Source organism: Bidens hawaiensis, unplaced genomic scaffold (assembly GCF_021521415.1).
Source record: "Bidens hawaiensis isolate Kalapana, Puna unplaced genomic scaffold, B.hawaiensis_p1.1 tig00045965_1, whole genome shotgun sequence".
NCBI lineage: Eukaryota > Viridiplantae > Streptophyta > Magnoliopsida > Asterales > Asteraceae > Bidens > Bidens hawaiensis.
Window position 1 is genome coordinate 57,036 of NW_027498178.1, and position 17,207 is coordinate 74,242.

Consider the following 17,207-nt stretch of genomic DNA (forward strand, 5'->3'; position numbering starts at 1 on the left):
GATCAAGGCTTTCGGCACACCAAAACGAGAGAATAGATTTTTAAGAAATCTCACTACAACTCAGGCATCGTTAGTGGGCAAGGCTCTGGTCTCGACCCACTTGGAAACGTAATCAACTGCCACAAGTATGTACTTGTTCCCTCTAGACGACGGGAACGGGCCCATAAAATCAATACCCCAAATGTCAAAAACCTCGCAAAGCTGAATAGCATTTTGGGGCATCTCATTTCGGGATGAGATGTTACCGACACGCTGACATCGGTCACAGCTTTTAACAAACGCATGAGCATATTTGAAAATCGAAGGCCAATAGAATCCTGAATCGAAGACCTTCTTAGCAGTAAGAACAGCACCATGGTGACCTCCTGTCGGTCGCTCATGACAGTGGCTCAGAATTCGCCACCCTTCTTCAACATCCACACATCTCCTTACAAGTTGATCGGCACCTATACGAAAAAGAAATGGGTCGTCCCAGATGTAGAACTTTACGTCAGCAAAGAATTTCTTCTTTTGCTGGTGAGACATCCTCCTAGGGAGGGAACCATCGACGAGGAAGTTCGCGATATCAGCAAACCACGGGTAGCCGTCATCCTGGGCTTTGACAAACATGAGATTCTCTATCGGGAATTGGTCATTGATGATGACCCCAGCATCTCCAATCTCGGCTCTCTCAAGACGTGACAAGTGATCAGTCGCTACATTCTCGGCCCCTTTTTTATCACGGATTTCGATATCAAACTCTTGAAGTAGCAAGATCCATCGGATAAGACTAGGCTTAGCGTCCTGCTTGCTGAAAAGATAACGAATGGCAGAATGATCAGTGTAGACTACTGTTTTGGACAGAACAAGATATGACCTAAACTTATCAAATGCAAACACTACAGCTAATAACTCTTTCTCGGTGGTGGTGTAATTCTCCTGAGCACTATTTAGGGTTCGACTAGCATAGTAGATCGGGTGGAAGTGCTTCTCCTTTCGCTGTCCAAGCACGGCTCCAACGGCATAGTCACTCGCGTCGCACATCAATTCGAATGGCAAAGACCAGTCGGGATAAATCATGGTCGGGGCGTTAACTAGTTTGTCCTTTAGAAGATCAAACGCCTCGATACACTGTTCAGAGAAGACAAATGGAGCGTCTTTCTCTAGTAGGTTGGTCATCGGTCTCGCGATTTTTGAGAAATCTTTAATGAATCGGCGATAGAAACCAGCATGACCTAAGAAGCTACGGATGGATCTTATAGACGTGGGCGGGGGAAGATTAGAAATTGTTTCAATTTTAGCTCGATCGACCTCGATCCCCGCACTCAAGATCCTATATCCTAGAACAATGCCCTCGCGTACCATGAAGTGACCCTTCTCCCAGTTGAGGACTAGGTTGGTGTCGACGCAACGAGCCATCATCCTATCAAGGTTGGAGAGACACTGATCGAAAGAATTCCCGAAAACAGAAAAATTGTCCATGAAAACCTCCATGGAATCCTCGATTATGTCGTGAAAGATCGCCACCATACATCGCTGGAAAGTAGATGGAGCGTTACAAAGTCCAAAGGGCATGCGTTTATAGGCAAACGTGCCATAGGGGTAGGTGAATGTGGTTTTCTCCTGATCATCGGGAGAGATCGGGATTTGGAAATACCCGGAGAAACCATCCAGAAAGCAGTAGTACTGCTGACCCGCCAAACGCTCAAGCATCTGATCAATGAAGGGTAGAGGAAAGTGATCTTTCCTAGTGGCATAGTTCAGTCTGCGGTAGTCGATGCAGACCCTCAGACCAGTCACGGTCCTAGTGGGAATAAGCTCGTTCCTTTCATTGGTGACAACAGTCATGCCACCCTTCTTGGGAACCACTTAGACCGGACTCACCCAGGCGCTATCGGAGATGGGAAAAATGATTCCCGCATCAAGGAGTTTAATGATTTCTTTTTTAACGACCTCTAGCATTTTCGGGTTAAGCCTCAGTTGAGGCTGAACGACGGATTTGAAATTATCCTCCATGAGGATTTTATTAGTGCAGAACGAGGGATTAATTCTTTTGATGTCGATAATTTTCCATGCTATCGCCTCTTTGTGCAATTTCAGCACCTTCAACAACTTCAACTTCTCAACCTCCGTCAAGGCAGACGCGATGATGACGGGTAGCTTCCTCTCCTCGTCCAGGAATGCATACTCCAAATGATAGGGTAGATCCTTAAGTTCTAAGGAAGGAGGAGGGCTCTCAACAGAAGGTAGATTCAACATTTCACTTTTATATATATACGTTGTCACTCTGAATCCTTGAACTTTCATAATTGTTCACATTGAGTCCCGTTCACTTTTTAACAAAAATAAATAAACTTGACCAATTTTTTTAACAAAAATTAACAAACTTAACCACCTTTTCATAAAAAATTAACTAACCAAACTACTTTTTAATAAAATAAACGGACCAAACTATTTTTTTAAGCAAACTAAACGAACCGAATCACTTTTTAGAACAAGTAGTTCATTTCGTTTAACAAAAATAAATGAATCAAACTCCTTTTTTTAACTAAAACAAACGACCCGAACTTTTTTTTAACAAAAATAAACGAATCAAACTATCTTTCTAACAAAAATAAACGAACCAAACTTGTGTTTAGGTGAAGCTGAGTGAGCGCCTCAAGGAAAGGAATGTTTAGGTGAAGCTGTTTGAGGAGTTCAAGGAACTTGGAGTTTTGCTCCTCGTCTCTATTCGATCGGAGTCTCCCAGGATAAGGCAGTTTGGGTTTGTAGACTCTCAAAGGTGGGTTTGATGATGATGAAGGTATATCGGCCGGCCTTGTACTCGCTGGAATAGTCTGCTGGTGTGCCTCGGCCGGAGGAGGCTCCATCTGGATCTCCTCGTCCACCTTCTCTTCTTCATCAACCGCAAGTGTGACAACTCTCGAGGGTCCAGCCTCTCTTTCTCTTCTAGCACCGCTCCTAGTAGTCACTGTCTTGGCGAACCCTCTCGAATTTTCTCGGTATTACTCGGTAGTGAACCTGGTGCTCTCTCGGATAACTGGCTGGCGATCTTTCCGACGTGACGCTCAAGATTAGCTAGAGATGTGGCTTGGTTTTTCAGCATAGCATCGTGTTCCGCAAATTTCGCCTCATTTGTCACTAGGTTCCTCTCATCTCGCTTCAGCAGCTCAGCCATCATCTCCTCCAGTGAGGCTTTCTTCTCCTCTCTCCCCGCTTGTTCCGAACTCTCCTGACCTGAACTCCCCTGCCCGAATAGATTCTCTCGATGCTGGTTTTGGTATTGGGCTTGGTAGCCACTGGCTTGTCCCCCTCGATAGTTATTCTGATTTCTCCAGCCAGTGTTCCCGCCAAAGGCTGGGTTTTGATATCTCAAGGGGTTGTTGACGAAGTCAACTTCCTCCTGATTGATACTCGGCTTAACAGGACATTCAATGGTGTCGTGACCCCCTCGGCAAACCTCACACTTCGTGACGCTCTTAATGGTAAGATCTCTAACGAGTTTGTTCAAAGCATCAATCTGCGCCTGCATGCTAGTGTTCGAATCGACTTGAAGTACTCCTCTCGATGACGTGGAAGAATTTCTGCCCTCGTGCCCCTCGTAGCTCGCTGCTAGATCATAAAAAAGGACGACACACTCATCTGGATCTTTTTTCTTAAGGAGGTTCCCGTTAGCAGTTTGGTTCAACATCTCTCTCACGTGCTGAGTGGCTCCATTGTAGAATTTCTCGATGAGCATCCACTTGTCTAAACCGTGGTGAGGATAACTAAGAAGGAGGTCTTTGAATCTTTCCCAAACTTCCCCGAAAGACTCGTCGGACCTCATGCGGAAGGAAAAAATCTCCTCACGGAGCCGAGCGGATTTAGATGGCGGAAAGAATTTGGTCATGAATTTCTCTTGAAGGCCCGCCCAAGTGGTGATGGATCCAGCAGGTAGTGACTTCAGCCATTTGTAGGCTTTGCCGGTAAGTGAGAAGGGGAAAAGACGGAGATAGATGGCTTCATCGTTCATGTTGCCGATATTGAAAGTTTCGCAGATTTGAACAAACATGTCGATGTGGTTTGAAGGGTCTTCACTCTCTAGCCCTTCGAATTGGAGTGCGGTTTAGATGAGTTGCATGACGTGGGCAGGAATGGACCAGTTGCCAGCGGCGGCACCGTTCGGTAAAGTGATGCTTGAATGAGGATTCGTTGTCAGCCTACCATAGTCAGCTACTACTCTCCTAGGCGGTTGGTCACCCATGTTCATATCCCTAGAAGATGCGGAAGAAATAGAAGTAGAAGAAGAATCAGAACATGTCGATGAAACAGAACACTCTCTCTCGGGCTCGACTTTCTCGGTATCGTCAGACGTTTCAAGTTTCGGCGGTCCTTGTGAGCGGGTATGACGCATACGACTATAAAGAAAAACTAAAATTAACTAAGCTAAAATTAAACTAAAAACAAATAAAAACAAATAAGCAAGTAAGCAGAAACAGATAAGTCCCCAAACTCGGGTCGTTCTCTAATCGCCTCAAACCGTGTCCCTGGCAACGGCGCCAAAAACTTGATGTGCGAAAAAATATATATAAATAAAACACGAATCGCAACTAAGCTTTAAAAACCAAACAATCTATCCTAGTTCACACAAACGGCAAGTGTACCGGTCGCGTGTAGCAAAGAAAAGGAAAGTCCGGATATCGAACTCGAAGACACGTGAGAACGGCTCAAATAATAGACCCTAAACCAAGTCCTACCCTAATAATATTTGTAATTGATTTTATTATATTTTATTTTATTTTAATTAATTAAAAACTAAATTACTTAACTTAACGAAACTAACGAAAAAACTTAACGGCACTTACGGAGCTTTTAACAATTATGGAGAAACGACTACCTAGGCAAGAATCCTATTGACAGTTCAACGGTTAACGGAATTAACTAATCACACGAAACCGGGATCTTAAAATAATCAACTAAGGCTTATTAAAGTTCGCTAGATCACCTCTCGGTCTCACTAACTAACCCTCACAAATCTAAGAAAATCGAATAAATGCACCGGTAAAAAGATTACTAAAGTACCTAAATGACGCATCTCCTCTCGGACTCAACGACACAAAACCAGCTTAAAATTGGTACTAGCAATTATAGGGATAAAGGGGTAACAATATTTAACTTGATCTAAGACACATATTTGCCCGCAAAACTAAACCGGACAAGACCAAAACTCGCTCTCGCGCAATTCTAACCTAACCGAATAAAGGCGCGAGACAAACCGACTCCCTATTACCTCTCGGTCGCAAGGAATGTGAAACTATTGAATTTTAATAAATAATTGCACTCAAGATTCTTATGGTCGCGCTAACCACAATCAGATCAAAAACACCAAGTCTAAGACCTAAACGTAGAACCCTAACCGAACGACACACAATCAATCAATCAAAGTAATACGCTGAATCAATAAGCAATAATTATATAAAGACAATATTTAATACATCAAAGATTAAATTGTATAAAGCTAGTAGCAAAACACATATCTAACAATTATTGAATGAGGTAGATAATGTTTTAACAAGTAAAAACCAAATAATAGACAACCTCTATAAACTGCCGATCAGAACATGCACCGGGGATTTGGTGTTATATAATTTTGTGTCTCTAATGTTGCCCACGTGAACCACAAAACAAAATTGTTTTGTTTACTCTTTTGCTGCTACCAATGGCCGCCCACAACACAACTGATGCACCGCACAACCTTTTTGAGAATTAATTCCCTTTGAATTGAGATGCTTAGGGTTTTAATATTATTTTTCATATTATATTCTGCTGCTGCTGGCCGACCTCAATTTCCAGCCCACTTTTGTTTTTTTAATCTTAAGTTATGTTATAATATAACATTCGTGGGCTTCACAAAATAAGCACGGCCCGGGATTTTAACTTGGATCTTCAAAAAAAATGCGTAAAAGGTATCCGAATCTCTTAAAAATCTCGGTTCTTTTCTCTTTAAACCCGCAACCTACAAAATAAATATTTAAGTAAAATTATGCTAAGACAAGTTATAAACATTAAATGTTAGATATAAAAGTGACTAAAACAATGATAAATGGTGCGGAAAAACAAGTGTGTTTTACAACACATCAATATACAAACCAAACTTGTCATATAACAAAAATAAACGTATCAAACTACTTTTTTTTCTACTAAACTAAAGGAACATAGTCACTTTTTTTAACAAGCAACTTAGTTCATTTCATTTAAAAAAAATAAACGAATCCAACTACATTTGAACAAAATAAAACAAAAACAAATCAAACTTATTTTTGAACAAAATAAAACTAACCGAACTACTTTTTGACAAAAATAAACTAACCGAACTACTTTTTTAACAAAAAAACAAAACACCGAAATACTTTTTTTTTAATATAAATAAACAATACTAACTACTTTTTTTACTAAACTAAACGAAGTGAACAATTCGCTTTGACAAAAACAAACGTAGAATTACTTTAAAAAAAATAAGTGAACGGAACTTATTTTTAGCAAAAAAAAAATCGAAATACTTTTTGTAACAAAAATAAATGAACCAAATTTTTTTAAAACAAAAATAAGCTAATCGAATTTATTTTTAACAAAAATATTGTCGTAGCTTGCGCTAAGGTGGAGTGCGATTTGATTGCTTACTTTAGAAGTAGTTACGTTCGTTTAGTTTAGTAAAAAACAATTCATTTATTTTCCCTAAAAAGGTAATTCGATCGTTTATTTTTGTTAAAAAAGTAGTCTGGTTCGTTTATCTTTGTTAAAAAGTAGTTCACTTCGTTTATATTTTAAAAAAATAATTCAGTTTGTACTTCTGTTACAAAAGTATGGTTCATCTATTTTTGTTAAAAAAACAGTTCACATTGTTTATTTTTGTTAAAAAAAAGTTTGGCTTTTTTTATTTTTGTTAAAAAAAAGTTCGGTTCATTAATTTTTGGTTAATTATGGTTTGGTTAGTTGATTATGGCTTGATTGGTTATAGTTTGGTGGTTAATTATGTAATTTTGAGGTAATTTTTAAAGAGGGACTAAAACTGAGCAATCACTTAACCACAGGGACTCATATAGATCATAAAAAAGGGTAAACTAGTAATTCCTCATTTGACAGGGACTTAAATGGTTCATTTTTGAAACCGTAGATACCCAACTAGTTTAAATTTTCTTTTGAAGACGCATTGTGCCTCCGTCCTGAAATCACACGAAAACAAACTATAAGTTTCTTTCTTTTTAAAAGAAATTGCAATTGTGTTAGCAAAAGCCCATAAATGTACTCCTTCCTTCATTATCAAACTGATTAATAAAAATTTCATATTTAATAAAAACTCTAAATATAGCATTCAAAATATTTAATTACTAGATTAATAAGATTCTAAATGCCAATCACGTACATGCCCAAACAGGCCAAATCCTGCATCTAGCTTTCAACTTGTTCAAAACAACTTTTACTTCATGTATTTTACTACGATTTGTACTAGTTTACACGATTTAGAAATATCTATAAATCTTGTATTTTGCTACTTTATGCCAACAAATGCCTACAAAATTGGAAAATGATAACAAGTCTTCAAGTTTCATGATCTGATTGTGTCCCTTCTGATACCTCTGCAGCTGCCTTTGATCCGGCCTTGCTTGAATCCCCGCTTCCTGTAGGTTCTTGTGGGTTTGAACTTGGCGGTAAAGATGGCGTATCCACCAGGGTCTGGGTAACACGTGGCGGTGCAGTGAGGTCCGGTTCGGTACCTGCTGATGTTCCTGAAGTAGAAGCAAGTTTTTGAGGTTGGCGGTTAGTTCCCAGGATATCTAGCGACGATTGATGACTGAGACAATGTGAGTGGCGCCGCCTTTTCTTTTTGAATATCTGGCGAGGGTCTTCCGGCCGAGGAGGCAGCAAGCCTGGCGGAATAAATGGAGGAATGGTTGGTGGTTCATCTTTGTATAACAAACGAACCGAGTCTGCTATTGCCAACACTGTTGGCGGCAGTTCAAGCTCCGGTGGTCTGGCAGCAACATCACCACCGCTACCGCCAACACCACCACCAACTGCTTTACGAAGCCAATGAGGTAACTTGTTTTCCAAGGAACCACCAGCGCCATCAGCAACCTCTTTTCCCTTCAAACTAGCGCCAATAGCCCCACCACTACTGAAAGGATTTGGCATTTTCAAACCGTTATTTTGCAAACTAAATAAACCAAAATCATTCAATCCAAGCAGTCCTGAAACAAACGGGTTTGGAGGAACATGCTGCCCGAATTTATCAGCTGAATCTCTAGAAAGATTCATTGGGAATCTCTCAAGATTCCATGCCGGGAAATGATCTTTTTCAAATCTTTCACTCTCAGCAATCTTATCTTCCAAACCCAATTTCATATCGGTCAAATGTGGATGAAACCCGAGTGTGCCTGCAGCAAACCGGCTTTTATGCAACGCCCGTTTCATTATTTCATCCGAAATGTCAGGAAAAACAGGTGATTTCCCGGATTTTTGAGTCTTTTTTAGACTCTTTTTGAGTCGGTATATCCAAAACCTTGAGTTGTTCTTCCTCCCATCTTGCTGCCAGGTCATCCGCCACCCGGAATCTTGAAAACTTAAGCCTTGGGTCTTGAAGCATGGCATTCCAACCGCCTCGCCCATGTCTCCGGACACCAATCCACAAAAAATCAAGTTCATCTTCAGACCAAAAATCTTTAACAAGTTTTCTTTTAAGTAGATTGCCTGAACTTGATCCCAAACCCGGACCGGAACCCGTTCGCATCACTATATTCTCGAGAACTTTCCGATGATTTTCAGGCAATGAGGCAAACATGGGCGGCATCTGACCCGGGCCCAAACCCAACATCAGGGGAGGTGGGCCCGGACCCAGACCAACATCCATTTCTTGATGATTATTGTTATCTTTGCGGAATCTTAATTTGGGCAGCATTGGGAATTGCTGAAAAGTCACCGATCGATCTGCCCAAAGATAAATTTGGAAACATGTCGGGTTGGGGGTTTGGGACGTTTTGTCCCCGGGAGGGTAGTTTGGTCATATCAAAGGGGTAAATGGGGCAATGGTATCATATCGGGACGAAGGTGTAAAGCATCAGCAGAGGTGAACACTTTGGGCTCGTGGTCAGAGCTGGCGTCCGGATGTTTGAATCTGACACGGGCTTTTGCAGGGATCTCGTTGGAGGGCCCGGGGCCAGGCCCAAAATATGGGGCTAGATGAAATGGGAACTCAAGGCCCACTGGATGCTTTTCTTGTCTACTGGAAAATCTTGAAGAGTTTCTGTTAGCAGACTCCATTAGGTTAGAGTTTGGTGCACATAGCCCGAGAACCGCAGGCAACCTGACGCTTTGTGCCAATTCTTTTCCCTAAAAATATAAATCATTAGGTGAGAGAATATTAGAGCTCATAGTTTGAACCAATTTACTTATCAAAGGGCTGACCTGGGTTATGTAATATTAGACTCAACCCAAACCCGAGCTTACTTAGGCTCAAGCTCGTGAGTAGTTTTTCGAGCTCGAGCCCTCGTTTATTATTAATTAGTTAATTGATTGATTAGTTATAATTCTTGTTTATATATGTTATAACTGTAATTTTTGTATGCAACATGATATATATTATTTAGTTATTTTTATCATTAATTTCTACATCATAATAGCTATTGTATAAATATATATATATATATATTGAAACTATTAGATGAAAAAATTATACAAACAATGGCTCGTTTAAGCTCACAAGCCAGCTCGAGCTCTATAACTGTCCCGGGCTTGGGCTCATTTATTAAACAAGCTCATCTTTAGGCTCGAGCTCGTTTAAGCTTCGCTTGAATCATTTATACCCCTCGTTATATGTCTAACAAGAACATGTAGAAAGTTGTCCGATGCTTATATTTAATGCATACAAACCTTCTAATTTGTTTTTTTTTTTTGTTAAAAAAAATATACTTTTTATAATGGGACTCTAATAAAATATTTAACCTGTTAATTACACAAAAATTGAAGAAAAGTGTTCCAGATCAAACTGAACCAACCCGGTTCAACAAGGATTAAGGTTCAAATCATACTTTATAAGAAAATAAAATTATTACTCTCTAATCATACTTAAGGTTTTAACTATTTAAAAAGTGGACAAAAGCGTTGAGGGTCAAACCAAACCAATCCATTTCAACAAGGATTAAGGGTCAAATCATTTTGACTAATTTAGTTGTTTAACCGTACTTTTGCCGTTAATATTTATAAAAATGAACAAAAGTGTTCCACGTCAAACCAAAAGATTAAGGGTCAAATCATGGCTGACTAAAAGGAATAGATTGTTACTCTTAATTCATACTTAAGGTATTAATTTTTTTAAAAGCAGGACAAAAGTGGTCCGGGTCAAACCAAACCAACCTGTTCGAACAAAGTTAAGGGTCAAATCATGGTTTATGAGGGTACCTTGTCTGGCTTTAGATTAGGATCGGTCTTGCTCGTTGGCTTGTCTTCTCCTTCACTTTGAGTATCGATGTTTAGTGGCAGGACAGGACCCGCACCATCATGTCCTTCAGTAGACAATGATTCTCTAAATGCTTTCATTTTAGCCAATAGGTCTTTTTGTCTGGCTCGAAGCTTAGCACTGTTAAAAAGAACACATCATTACACTATGCATAAATGCCTTTTTTGGCCATATTATTTCATAACTTAAACTAATAACATTAGTTCCATCTCACATTATAATCACAAGAAAAAAGGTCTAATTACGTTTTAAAAGATGAATATTTTTAAGAGGATGCAAAACTCACAACTTAATTTTCAGAGCTTTTCCTGCGGGGGTATACTCACACACCGGCTCTGGTTCCGGTTCCTCATCAGCACCATTCTGCAGAAATGTAAAAATAAGTATAATCACAATATGGTAAGCCATTTAATAGGTACTAAATGCCCAAATGTATGACTTACCGTGTTTGAATGTGTTTATTACGGTGATCATATAATTGAATAATCAGCATCAAATATATAAACAATATATATTTGAAACCTAAAGTTAATGTTACCTGATTTAACGTTTCAGCAGGTTGTGGAGCATAGACTTCCCTGTATGAAACAGCTTTCCTTACCCTTTTTCCACGACCAAGAGCTGCTTCTTCCTCGCTCTGGTACTTTTCCCACCTACAAATCCAATATTAGAAACTTTTATTAAAAAATATAGATTATTACTGAGATAATATTATTAGATTGTACGAGTTACCTCACTCTAAGAAGCCTATCCCATTCATTTTCTTCAGTAATGTTTCCAGCAATATCCTCTTTCTTTTCTAAATTGTGGGAAGTGGGCCTGTCAATTATTGCTGACGGGGATTCGGTTCTTCCTTGTTCTTCTGTTGTTTCATCGTTCCAATCCAGAGACTAATTAAAAAAAAACAAAAAACAATCAAAAGATACAAACAAAAATTTAAACTTTGTGTACTTAAGTGATTTTAACATACCTTCACTGACCCAAGCATATATCATTTTCCATATCTCCTTCACAATTTTCGGTCAAAACTGAGTCAATGTTTGACCGGTCAAGCAACTTCAAAATAGCAGCTTCATCCCACACAACCTGAGCACTGCCAGCTGTACACTTATCCTGGTACACGTCACCCAAACCCCCAACCCGTCTTTTATTCTTATGTTCCAAATCAATCGAACCTTCATCTTTATTAACATTACTTTCACCCCCGGTATCTTTGGAAGAATCTTCAAAAAGCTGTTCGGTTCCCCATTTTAAAATATCTTCAACCTCTTTTTGAGATCCGGATTTGTTAACAAAGAGATGATCCAACATTAACTTCTTCTTTGCAAGCTGTAATATTCGTTCTTCAACACTTGCACGTACAACAAGCCTGTAAACAAGAAGTCGCTTTGACTGCCCGATTCTGTGGGCCCGGTTCATTGCTTGAATATCCGCATGCAGGTTGAAATCCGAATCGTATATTATAACCGTATCCGCACTCGCCAAATTGATCCCGAGCCCACACGAACGGGTTGATAACAAAAACACAAACTGACTTTTATCTTGATTAAACCGTGCAATTCTTATTTGTCGGTCAGCTATCGAGACCGACCCGTCAACTCTCTCGAATGCAGTAGGCCCGAACTCAATATTCAAATAATCATCAAGAATATCCAAAAGCTTAGTCATTTGTGAAAATATAAGAACCCGTTGGCCGTCTTTGTGCAATACATTAAGCATCGAATGAAGCAAAGCAAGTTTGGCCGAAGCCTTAATACGCATATCGTGAAGAAACTCAACCGACCCGGTTTCGGGTTCGGTTCGTGGGATGAGATACGGGTGGTTACAAACTTTTCTCAATTGCATTACAATATTCAACATTGATTGTTGCGGGACTCCTTTTCCGATATTACGTAACACCTGATAGTTCTTCGTTAACATTGCCCGGTAATACTCAGCTTGAATGGTTGATAAGTCAACGGGTACGACCCGTTCGGTTTTTGGAGGAATATTTTGCATAGCATCTTTCTTTAACCGTCTAAGCATATGTGGGGCCACAAGTTTCTTCAACTCTTCGACTTTTTCGGTTGTTGTGAGATCACTAAACTTATCTTCAAACGATTTTAAAGACGGAAACGAAGCAGGCTGCAAGAAATTTAACAAATTATACATCTCTCCAAAGTTGTTTTGAAGTGGGGTCCCCGTTAACAACACGCGATGTTCAAACGAGAACGTGTTAAGCAAGCTAAAAAGTTTACTACCCGAGTTTTTAAGTCGATGGCCCTCGTCAACAATAAGCGCTTCCCACGGGATTTTACTTAAATGTGCTGAGTCAGCAAGAATCATCTCATAAGTGGTTAAAAGGACATTGAATTTATAACTAGATGTTTTCTTTGAAGTCACCGGGTCACTCGCGTGCCATTCGTACTCCCGCATTAATGCTCGGGCCCGCGAACACCCGTGATATTCGACCACATTTAAATTTGGTGCCCATAACGAAAATTCCGCCATCCAATTTGGCATAGTGGAGAGAGGAACCAAAACAAGAGACGGTAATCGAGCTTTAAATTCAAAATACAAAGATGATAAAAAGGCGGAAGCGGATATTGTTTTACCCAATCCCATTTCGTCTGCAAGGATCACGTTCTTTGACTTTGACCAACATTTTCTCAGCCAATTAAGTGCTTCCAGTTGATGTGGGAATAACGAACCCTTTAACTCTTTAGGCTGCTTGGTTAGAGTAATTACATCATAACCCTTTTCCTTAATTGGGTTGGTTTTAACAGCCTCTTTTTCTAGGGTTTGTTGCTCAAAAAGATTGAATAAATCAATAAGATAAGACGATTTTGCGATTATTGGCTCGTTTATGTTTTCCCATGTGCATTCATCATAAGGAAGGCCGGTCCACTTCACAAAAACATGGGAAGATTCGTCTTTAGCAATCACACGTTGTGGAACTTTCCACTTTTCTTCACAAATACTAATCACTGTTCTTCCATATTTAAACTTGTAGTTGTCTAGTTTCCTTTTTGCAATTACTTTTAACTGTGATTCGGGCACCCAAGTATTATGTAAGTTTGACTTTCCTGCCCATTTGACTAAAAACTCACAAGTCTCCTTTTTCTCGTTGATATTATTATTTTTATCTCTTGCTGAAATATCTTCCGTTGTTTTTGCTAAATCAGCTGAAGTTGAAGCCGAATCGTCATTGTTTTTCTTGTCAGTTGAGGTGGGCCCACGATCATCTGTGGGTTGACCAGTCAAACCTACCAAGTTCTCTTCACTAAAATCTTTGGTCAGTGTTTCCGTATCAGGATTTGTCAATGTATTCTTGGTGTCCTCGTTGACTATTTCAGCATCTCCAACGTCTGATGCGTTGCATGTGAGATTTTCATCTGCCTTTTCAATATTATTGTCGGTTATAGTAAGATTCTGAGAAGATGTGTTGTCGGCTTCTGTTGCAGATTGATTAAGCAAAAAATTCGTCTCAATGGTTACAATTCGACAACCTAATACCTGATTAACCTGCAATATATTGGCAGATAACAAAATAAATATCAATATTTGGTCATGAACTAGAAGGGTAATATACAGGAATAAAGACAGTTAAATCTAGTTTTTTTGTAGAGTATCTAAAATTCGTTAAATATAATCAGCATTTATGTGCTTAATGATTGTTCTTCCATTTATTGTAAGATTCACAACGTGAAGCATTGGTTACCATTTCTATATATATGTTCTAAAAATTCCTATACTAGCTCCAGACCTAAATCACCTTCAAAGACTTTAATAGTTCTAATAATATAGGAAACCGTAAACGAAGAACAGATTGGATTTCGGTCCATTTATCAATAAATAGATCCAATTAGGTTATATTTTGTCTCTCACAGGTCAAATGGGCTAGAATAAAACATTGACAAGTTTACGAGTCAAACGTATCAGAATTCATAAGAAATTAATTCAACTGCATTAATTCAAGTGTTTAAACTGCTTTACCAAGAACAAAGTTAATTATTATTGTAGTAATATAGTTTTCATATCATATTTAACAAATTAGTTATTTACATAATTATATCATTAATACCATAACTGCATATGAAATTAATACCTCGTCTTTAAACTTGACATCAGAAATTTCACTTTCCATGTCTGTTTCTGACAAAGATTTATCCTTTGTTTGTTTGACCGACTTCTGCTTTGTTTGAGAACTGCTTGATGCCAAATGCGGTTTACCATTTTTACCCTTATCACTCTTCGGCTTCTTTTTAACTTCGTCCATTGAAAATTTACTTGTACTTTTTCTTTTTCTTTTCATGGATATTCTGTTAAGACTTTCTACACCAAGAACAACTTCCTTCAATGGACCATCATCCTCATCGTCTTTTTCTTCATTCCCCTCTATCTCCATAATAACCTTATTTTCTTCTTCATCAATCTGCTTCTCATTTTTAGGGCTTGAAACTGTCAAATTATCTTTCTTCAATCCTTTCTTCCCATTTTTGTCACTTTTTGCAGATTTATTACTACCTTTAAAATTTTTATTTGTGACATTTGTTTTAGTACGTTTTGATGACGGATCCGAATCATCAACAGGCTCAACCGAGATTTTATTAAGACAGCAGCCAGGGCAATTCCACTTCCCAGTAGGTATCCGCTTAACCCGCGAATTAAAAGAAAAAATATAGTTAGCTTTCACTGCAACTTTCATCATTTTATTATTAACATATAAAAAAATAAATACAAACCTTAAGCGGTGGATACAGGCACTCGATATGATACGTTCTAGGACAGCTGTCACAACAGAGCAATTCGCCACCAAGATCACAAACAACGCATTCGTAATAATTCTGCGTAAACACACAAAAAACATAAATAGATTATGTAATATTCAAACACTGACTATTTCACTGGTCAATAACAATAATAACAATAATAACAATAATAACAACAACAACAACTCACTCCATCGTTTCCTTTTTCTTTTGTGGGGCGGCACACAGAAGAGCCTTCTATCTTTGTCTTGCTTCTTGGTGAAGCACTCGTTTGAGACTCTGATGGTATGGAGTCTGTTGTGTTGGCATTGGGCTTGATTGCGCCTGAAGGAATCTTTTTCCGCTTACGCTTCAAAACCCAGTTTCCACTGATGATGTCACTTTTTGATAACTCGTTATTCTTCATCGTCACATCCGGATCTTTCATCTTATGTTAAGGGTAATGCATAAAATTTGCAGGTAACCAAACCTCCAATCTTTAAGAAACATGCATGAATAATATTGAAGTAATATTTTTCACTAGTCAAAGATCAATGGATGTCACAGAATAATAAGTAAAACCGGATTCAGTTATCAGTCCATAACAGCAAACAGACATTTCAAACCAACGCCCTATTCAGAAATGCATAAAAACGACAACGGAAACCATACAATGATATCAAATCCCGACTAGGCGGCTGGCTACCCCACCGACCCATTTGTCCAAAATTGAAAACTGAAACATATATGTACTTTTGAAAATCTACATTGATTAATCTCTGGTGCCTGACTAAAAGGTGAGTCTAAACCAACAAAAAGAAAAAAAGGCAGGCTCCAAGAAATAATAAAACAATCAAAGCCATGTTATGCATTCAATCAAGAAACCCCCAATTCGCAACAAGATCAAGTTTTGAAATCGAGAAAGCCGGAAGGCAATTAACGTAAAATCGAAGAGAACAACAACTTACAGCAGCAGCAGATCAGAGAGAGGCAAAGGGTGTATGGGTTTTGGGGGTGGGGGGCTAGGGCACGGATGGGATGAAAAGTAGTATTGGAATTGGAATTAACACAACACTCAACACTCTGACATGGGTTTGGTTTTTGTGACTAGGAGGAGAAAAAGACTCGACCAATCTGCTCTTGCCACGTCAGGACTATGAATCCACCCCCTCTTTTCACCTTCTTCTTCGATTGTTGTCATCATCAAGTGGTTGCTTGCAGCCTTTGATTTCAATTTGAATGTTTCTGTTCAGGGATGAAATTCGTTGGGTTTCAATACACATTTATTTTCTTTATTAATCAAGTGTTTCTTTCCAAACATACCTTCTTTTTTTTTGTTTATTTATATATTATTATCAAGCGCCTTTTTGTTTTCAAAACACTCGATTTGTACCCTTTTTTGACGCAAGTTTTACGCTCTGTTCCAGAATTTCATTTCAATCAATCAAGCCCTGTATATCCCACCGCATAGCACGCTATCGGTAGGGTCAGGGTAGGATGGGATGTAGACAAGTCTTTCCTCTATCCGAGAGAATAGAGAGGCTGCTTCAAGAGAGACCCCCAGCTCATAAAGCTACATACAGGTAATCATAGTAAACATACATCCTACAAGCAAAAGACACTTAGCAATACATAGATAACAAACTACCAAAAAAGCAAGGAATCTGTAACCTACTAAGAAAATGGCATAAGAAACAAAAAGCAGCATCAAAACAAAAAAATATTCATAAACAACAAGGATCAAGACTAGCTAACTAGACCCTAAATAGAAAGCTAAGCTAACTAGGTGCCTTCCCCCCTAGAAGTCGCTAACCTTAATCCTACGTCTCCACAAATCTCTATCCTGGACCATGTCCTCAGAGAGGTGCAACTCTGTCAAGTCATGTCTAATTATCTCATCTCAAGTCAATTTAGGTCTGCCTCTACTCCTCTTTCCTTCCACAATGAAGGCTTCCACTACTCTAACTGGCGCTGTTGTCGGTCTCCTCTTCACATGCCCAAACCAT

The 17,207-nt window shown here is 39.0% G+C and overlaps 1 pseudogene across 1 annotated transcript; it reads right to left on the reverse strand.

The window, feature by feature from the left end:
• Nucleotides 1–4,084: 4,084 nt before the first annotated feature.
• Nucleotides 4,085–15,692, reverse strand: LOC143596026 (protein CHROMATIN REMODELING 4-like; annotated as a pseudogene). Its single transcript, XR_013146631.1, has 11 exons — nucleotides 15,413–15,692; nucleotides 15,196–15,297; nucleotides 14,559–15,104; nucleotides 11,442–13,975; nucleotides 11,204–11,361; nucleotides 11,010–11,124; nucleotides 10,758–10,834; nucleotides 10,414–10,591; nucleotides 7,594–9,345; nucleotides 7,512–7,528; nucleotides 4,085–4,376 (listed from the first exon to the last, which is right to left on the reverse strand). The product of XR_013146631.1 is annotated as a protein CHROMATIN REMODELING 4-like (transcript).
• Between the last annotated feature and the right edge of the window lie 1,515 nt (nucleotides 15,693–17,207).